This window comes from Lontra canadensis, unplaced genomic scaffold (assembly GCF_010015895.1).
Source record: "Lontra canadensis isolate GAN:19392208 unplaced genomic scaffold, GSC_riverotter_1.0 scaffold197, whole genome shotgun sequence".
Classification (NCBI taxonomy): domain Eukaryota; kingdom Metazoa; phylum Chordata; class Mammalia; order Carnivora; family Mustelidae; genus Lontra; species Lontra canadensis.
In genome coordinates, this window is record NW_022631191.1 from 1,574,581 (window position 1) to 1,580,980 (window position 6,400).

A 6,400-nucleotide genomic window follows, 5' to 3' on the forward strand; every position below is an offset into this window, starting at 1 on the left:
ACTGATGATGAGGAGCATTTTTTCACATGCATGTTTGTCATCTGTATATTTTCTTTAGATAAGTATCTATTCAGATCTTTTGTCCACTTAAAAAATTGGGTTGTTCGATTTCTTATTGCTGAGTTTTCAGAGTTCTTTACATATTCTGGATACAAGTTCTTTATTACATACATACTTTGCAAAAATTTTTCTCCCAATCTGTGGCTTGCTTTTGAATTCTTTTCTTCTCTCTTTCTCTTTTTTTTTTATTTTTTGCTTTTGAATTTCTTAACAATCTCTTTTTGAAGAAAAATTTCTAGTTTTGATGAACTCCAAGTTATCAATGTTTATTTTACACCTATGCTTTTTGAGTCCTAGTTAGGAAATATTTGCCAAACCAAAGGTGACTAAGATTTCCTTCTATGTTTTCTTTAATAAATTTTTGTAGTTTTTGGTTTGACATTAAGTTATATGATCTATGTTGCATTAATTTTTGTATATGTTGTGAGATAACTGTCAAAGTTCATTTTTTTTGCATATGGCTGTCCAATCGTTCCAGCACCATTTACTGAAAATATTCCTATCCTCATTGAATCACATACTCTAGTGGAAAATTAATTAACCATATATATATATATATATATATATATATATATATATATACACACACACACATATATGTATATATTTTTTTATATATGTATATATATTTATAAGAAATGGGTTTACGTCTTGACTCTCTTCCTTTTCACTGATCTTTACACCAGTACCACATTGTCTTAATCACTACAGCTTGAAATCAGGTAGTGTAAGTCCTCTAACTTTGTTCCTTAAAAAGTTTTTTTTGGCTATTCTAGATCCTTTGCATTTTCATATGAATTTTATAATTGGGTTGTCAACTTATGCATCTTTGTAATATTGGGTCTTCCAGTCTGTGAACATAAGATACCTTTCTATTTATTTAGATCTTCTTTAATTGCTCCTAGTAGTGTTTTGTAATTTTTGGCTTATAGGCCTTGCACATTTTTGTCAAATTTATCTCTAAGTATTTTATATATTATAATGCTATCATAAATGGTATTTTTATTTCAAATTCCAATTGTTAATTGCTAGTATATAGACATGTAGTTTATTTTGAATATTGAGCTTTTATCCTATAATCTTGCTAAACTCTTTTGGTAGAGGTTTTTAGTTTTTGTTTGTAGCTTTTTAGGATTTTCTATAGACAGTGTTGTTATATGAGAAAATTACTGTTTTACTTATTTCTTTACATTTGGATACTATTTATTTCTTTTTCTTACCATACTGCAAGGGCTTGAACCTCCAGTACAATGTTGAATAGAAGCAGGGTCAGACATTCTTGCCTTATTGCTTATCTTAAAGAGAAAGCATTCAGTCTTTCCTCCATAGAGTATGATATTAGCTGTAGGATTTTTGAAGCTGTTCAACATCATTAATCATCAGGGAAATGCAAATCAAAATCACAATAAGATATCATTGCACACCTGTTTGGATGTCTGTTATTTAAAAAGACAAGGGATAACATGCTGGTGAGGATGTAGAGAAAGAGGAACCCTTGTGCACTGTTGGTGGGAATGTAAACTGGTGCAACCATTATGGAAAACAGTATGGAGGTCTCTCAAGAAACAAAAAATAGAAATACCATATGATGCAGAAATCCACTTCTGGGTATATATCAAAAGGAGATGAAACCACTATCTCAAAAAGATATCTGTACTTCCATGTTCACTACAGCATTATTCACAATAGACAAAGCACAGAAACAACCTGTGTCCATCAACAGAAGAATGAGTAAAGGAAATGTGGTTTGTGTGTGTGTGTGTGTGTGTGTGTGTGTGTTATATGTACATATATCATACATATACATATATACACATACATATACACAAAGGTTATCTATATTTATATATGTGCATATATATGCATATGTAACATATATACATACACACAAAAAAGAACATTATTCAGCCTTAAAGAAGAAGGAAATCTTGGGGTGCTTGGGTGGTGCAGGCGGTTGAGTGTCCCACCCTTGGTTCCAGATCAGGTCGTGATCTTGGGCTGTGGGATCAAGCCCCACACTGGGCTGCATGCTCAGCACAGAGTCTGCTTGAGATTTTCTCTCCCTCTCCCTCTGCCCCTCCTCCTCTCTCTAAAAAATGGGTGAAAAATATTAAAAAAAAAAAGAAAGAAAGAAAACTATGCCGGGAGCATTTTGTTCTTTATTGTAAAGGAAGTATGAAGCCAGACTCCTAAATAGTTGTCAACAAGGTGTTCAGGTGAAAGAGAGGTTCAGTAGCTGTGAAGATGCATATACATATTTTAAACTGAAGTTCTTTCAGTTAAGGGATAAACAAGAAGTGGACTTTATGAAAGGGTAGAAGTTAAAGCCACTAGGATGGTATCAGGGCAGGCTGCTGAAACTTCAGCTTCCAAAGTAAGAAGCTTTTATGGTTAGAATGCAGTCACAGCCGGACACAGAAACCAACTTGATTTAAAGTAGTTTCGTCTTTCCAGTAGGCACATTTAGCATATACCAGCAAGTACTATTCACCTCATTTTTGTTGCTCTTGTTGTTGTCCTTCAGCAATCAAAACTACAAACAGGACTTCACCTGCCTGGATTTCATAGCACATGAGAACAACCGTTACTTCTAGTGACAGGGCTTAACCAGCCGGGGAATGATCTTATAGACTTAATCATCGGTTGTCCCAAATTGGTAAAGGAGTTTGAAACGTGGTCCCTTTGGGTGCATGAGTGGCTCAGTCAGTCAAGTGTCTGCGCCTTGATCTCAGCTCAGGTCTTGATTTCCCAATCATGAGTTCAAGTTCCACCTTGGGTTCCATGTTGGGCCTGGAGCCTCTGTCTCCCACCAAAATGGTCACAGCCTCAGCCCCTGGCTCTGGCTCTGCCATCTTCCTCTTCCAAGGTTCATCCCTAGATGCTCTAGAAAACTACTTTATAAAAAGATGGAAATCTTGCCATTGGCAACAGCATGGATGACCTTGAAGGGCATTATGCAGGATATCACTTAAATGTGGAATCTATTAAAAAAAAGTTGAAGTTACAGAAATAGAAAGTAGAATGGTGACAGGGGAAAATAGGGAGAGGCAGGTAAAAGGGTACAAACGTTCACTTATGAGATAAATAAGGTCTGAAGATATAATATATAACATGGTGATTACTCTAGTTGATAATACTATGTTATATAATTGAAATCTGCTAAGAGAGTGAAACTTAAATGTTCTCACAAAAACACACACACACAAAAAAACACAGGTTAATATGTGAGGCAGTGGACATGATGGTGGGAATACCTTCACAATGCAAACTTATATCAAACTATCATGTTGTACACTTTATTTTTTCTTTTATTTTTATTTTTTAAAAATTTACCTATTTTTTAAAAGATTTTATTTATTCATTTGACAGAGATCACAAGTAGGCAGAGAGGCAGGCAGAGAGAGAGAGGAGGAAGCAGGCTCCCCACGGAGCAGAGAGCCCGATGTGGGGCTCGATCCCAGGACACTGGGATCATGACCTGAGCTGAAGGCAGAGGCCTTAACCCACTGAGCCACCCAGGCGCCCCAAAATTTACCTATTTTTAAATTCAAGTATAATTAACATACATAGTTTCAGGTGTATAATGTAATGATTCAACCATTCTATACATTACTCAGTGCTCATCACAGTAAGTCTGCGCTTAATTCCTTTCACCTATTTCACCCATCCTCCCACCCATCTTCCCCCAATTCCATTTGTCAATCATACCTCAATAAAGCTGAAGAATTTTTTTCTGTTGCCCCTTTTTATTTCTTCCTTGACACAGTATTTAAAAGTGTTATTTTGCTTCAAAATATTTGCATATTTCCCAAACACCTTTTAAAAAGGTATCTCTAATTAAATTCCATTGTTTTGTTTAAAGATTTTATTTATTTGAGAGAAAGAGATATCACAGGTAGGCAGAGAGGCAGGCAGAGAGAAAGGTGGGGAAGCAGGCTCCCCGCTAAGCAGAGAGCCCAATGCGGGGCTCGATCCCAGAACCCTAAGACCATGACCCGAGCTGAAGGCAGAGGCTTAACCCACTGAGCCACCCAGGTGCCCCCAATTAAATTCCATTGTGCTGAGAGAAAATACTTTGTATGATTTCAATCTTTTAGGTTTATGGAGATTTGTTTTATGGTCCACAATATGGTTGTATTAGATTCCTAAGGCTGCCCTAATAAATTACCACAAACTTAATAGCTTAAAACAATAGAAATTTATTCTCTCACATTCCGGAGGGCAGAAGTCTGAAATCAAGGTATAGGCAGGGTTGTTTCCTTGTAGAGACTCTGAGGAATAATCTATTCTGTGCCTCTCTTCATTGGCTTCTGGTGGCTGCCAGCAATCCTTGGCATTCCTTGGCTTATAGATCCATTACTCCAATCTCTGCCTTTGCCTTCCCCTCCTTGTCTCAAATCTCTCTCCACCTTACTTTTATAAGAACACCTGTCATTGGATTTAGGGCCCACCCTAACTGCCCTGGCTAGAGCCTCTAGACAGTTTAGCTTGTTGCTCTCAGAGAACTACCAGCCTTCTCTTAATTGCTCACCAGCAGGATCTCCATTGTTTTTGAGAGAATACTTAAGTTTGAAATTCTACAAATTCTGTTTCAATTAAAATCAGTTCCTTTGAGGACAACATGGAGTTCTCCCTTATGAATTGCCTCTCTCCTTGGGCAAAATCTCTGATCCACTGCTCCAGGCACTGGGTGAGGGTGGTAGCTTCTGCCTTTCCCAACTGAAACGTCTTCTCATGAGTGAGCTGGGGCAAAGGCTACAGAGACTCTAGTATTTTTGGCCTGTTGTGCCTGGGGCAAGGTTTCCACCCTATGAGTGGGGGCTGGATAGAGGAAGGGAACACCAGACCTTTTAGACACTTTCACTAGGAATTTGGCCTCTGCAATGGAGTGGGAGTGAATGAGAAATGCTGGTATCCTGCCCCCTCTAGTGATACTGTGTCCCTTGACTGGGAGCTGAATGGAGAGGGAGCTCCATTTTTGTGGCCACATCCTCCCAAAGTGGACCTTCCATCTAGCTGAGTTGGGGGGTGGAGGATGGAATGGGTCATGGCTCAAGTGCCACAGACTATCATTGTAAGATTTAATAACTTTTCTTGAATAAATGTTTCCTTATTTGTTGTATTCCCTTAGGACAATTTCTGGAGACTTTAAATGTTTTGACTAATAAATGTTTTATTAGTCCACAGAACTCCTTGCATTGCCATTCTGGAAGTGGAATCCTTTGAATGGCCTGTCCTTTCACTTTTAACCTATTTGTACCTTTACATTCAAATTGGGTTTCTTTCAAGCAGTATATAATTGAGTCCTGCTTTTATTTAACCCCATAATCATTGTCTTTTAATGGAGTCATTTAGATTCTTTACATTTAATATGATTATTGGTCTGGGTTTACATAGTGCATATTACTATTTGGTTACTATTTGTCCAATCTGTTCTTCATTCCCAGTATTCCCTTCTTATGCTTTGTTTTAGACAAACACAGTAGTTTTTTTAAAATTCCATTTTATCTCCTTTGTTAATTTCTTGGCTTATTTGCCATATTTTTATTTTGGTAGTCAATTCAGGGTTTATAGTATATATCTACAATTTACCACAATGTATTCAAGTAATATTATACCACTTTGAATAGAGTATAGGAATTTTACAACAGTATAATCCTGTTTTATTTCTTCCAGCCTTTTTTTGCATTTGTTGGCATATATTTTGGTTTTATTTATGTTATAACCCCCAATATAATATTATTCTTGCCATAAACTGTCCATTTTTAAAGTTATTTTTAAAATTTAAAAAATGGGTGGCTTATATTTATACACATATTTCATTTCTGATGTTATTTCTGAAGGACTTTTAAAACACTTTTTTTTTCCCAGAGAGAGAGGGTGAGTGGGGAGGAGGGCAGAGGGAGAGGGAAAGAGATAATCTTAAGCAGACCCTATGCCTGACGTAGAGCCTGATGTGGGGTTTGATCTCACAACCCTGAGATCATGACCTGAGCCAAAATCAAGAGTCAAATGTTTAACTACCTAAGCCATCCAGGTGCCCCTAAAATCTTTTTTTGTAATCCTGCATATTTGCTGATGAATTCTTTGAGAATTTGTATCTCTTAAAAAGGGCATTATTTCGTCTTCATTATTGAATATCATTTTGTCTGTTTTCAATTTTAGTTTGACAATTCTTTTCTTTCACTACATTAATGATGTTGCTCCACTTTTTTCTGGTTCCCATTGTTTCTGAAGAGAAATGTGCTGTTATATTTTATCTTTGTTCCATGTTATATAATGAGTCTCTTTTTTCCCCTTTGTCATCTTTTAAGATTTTCTCTTTTTTTACAGCTTTTAA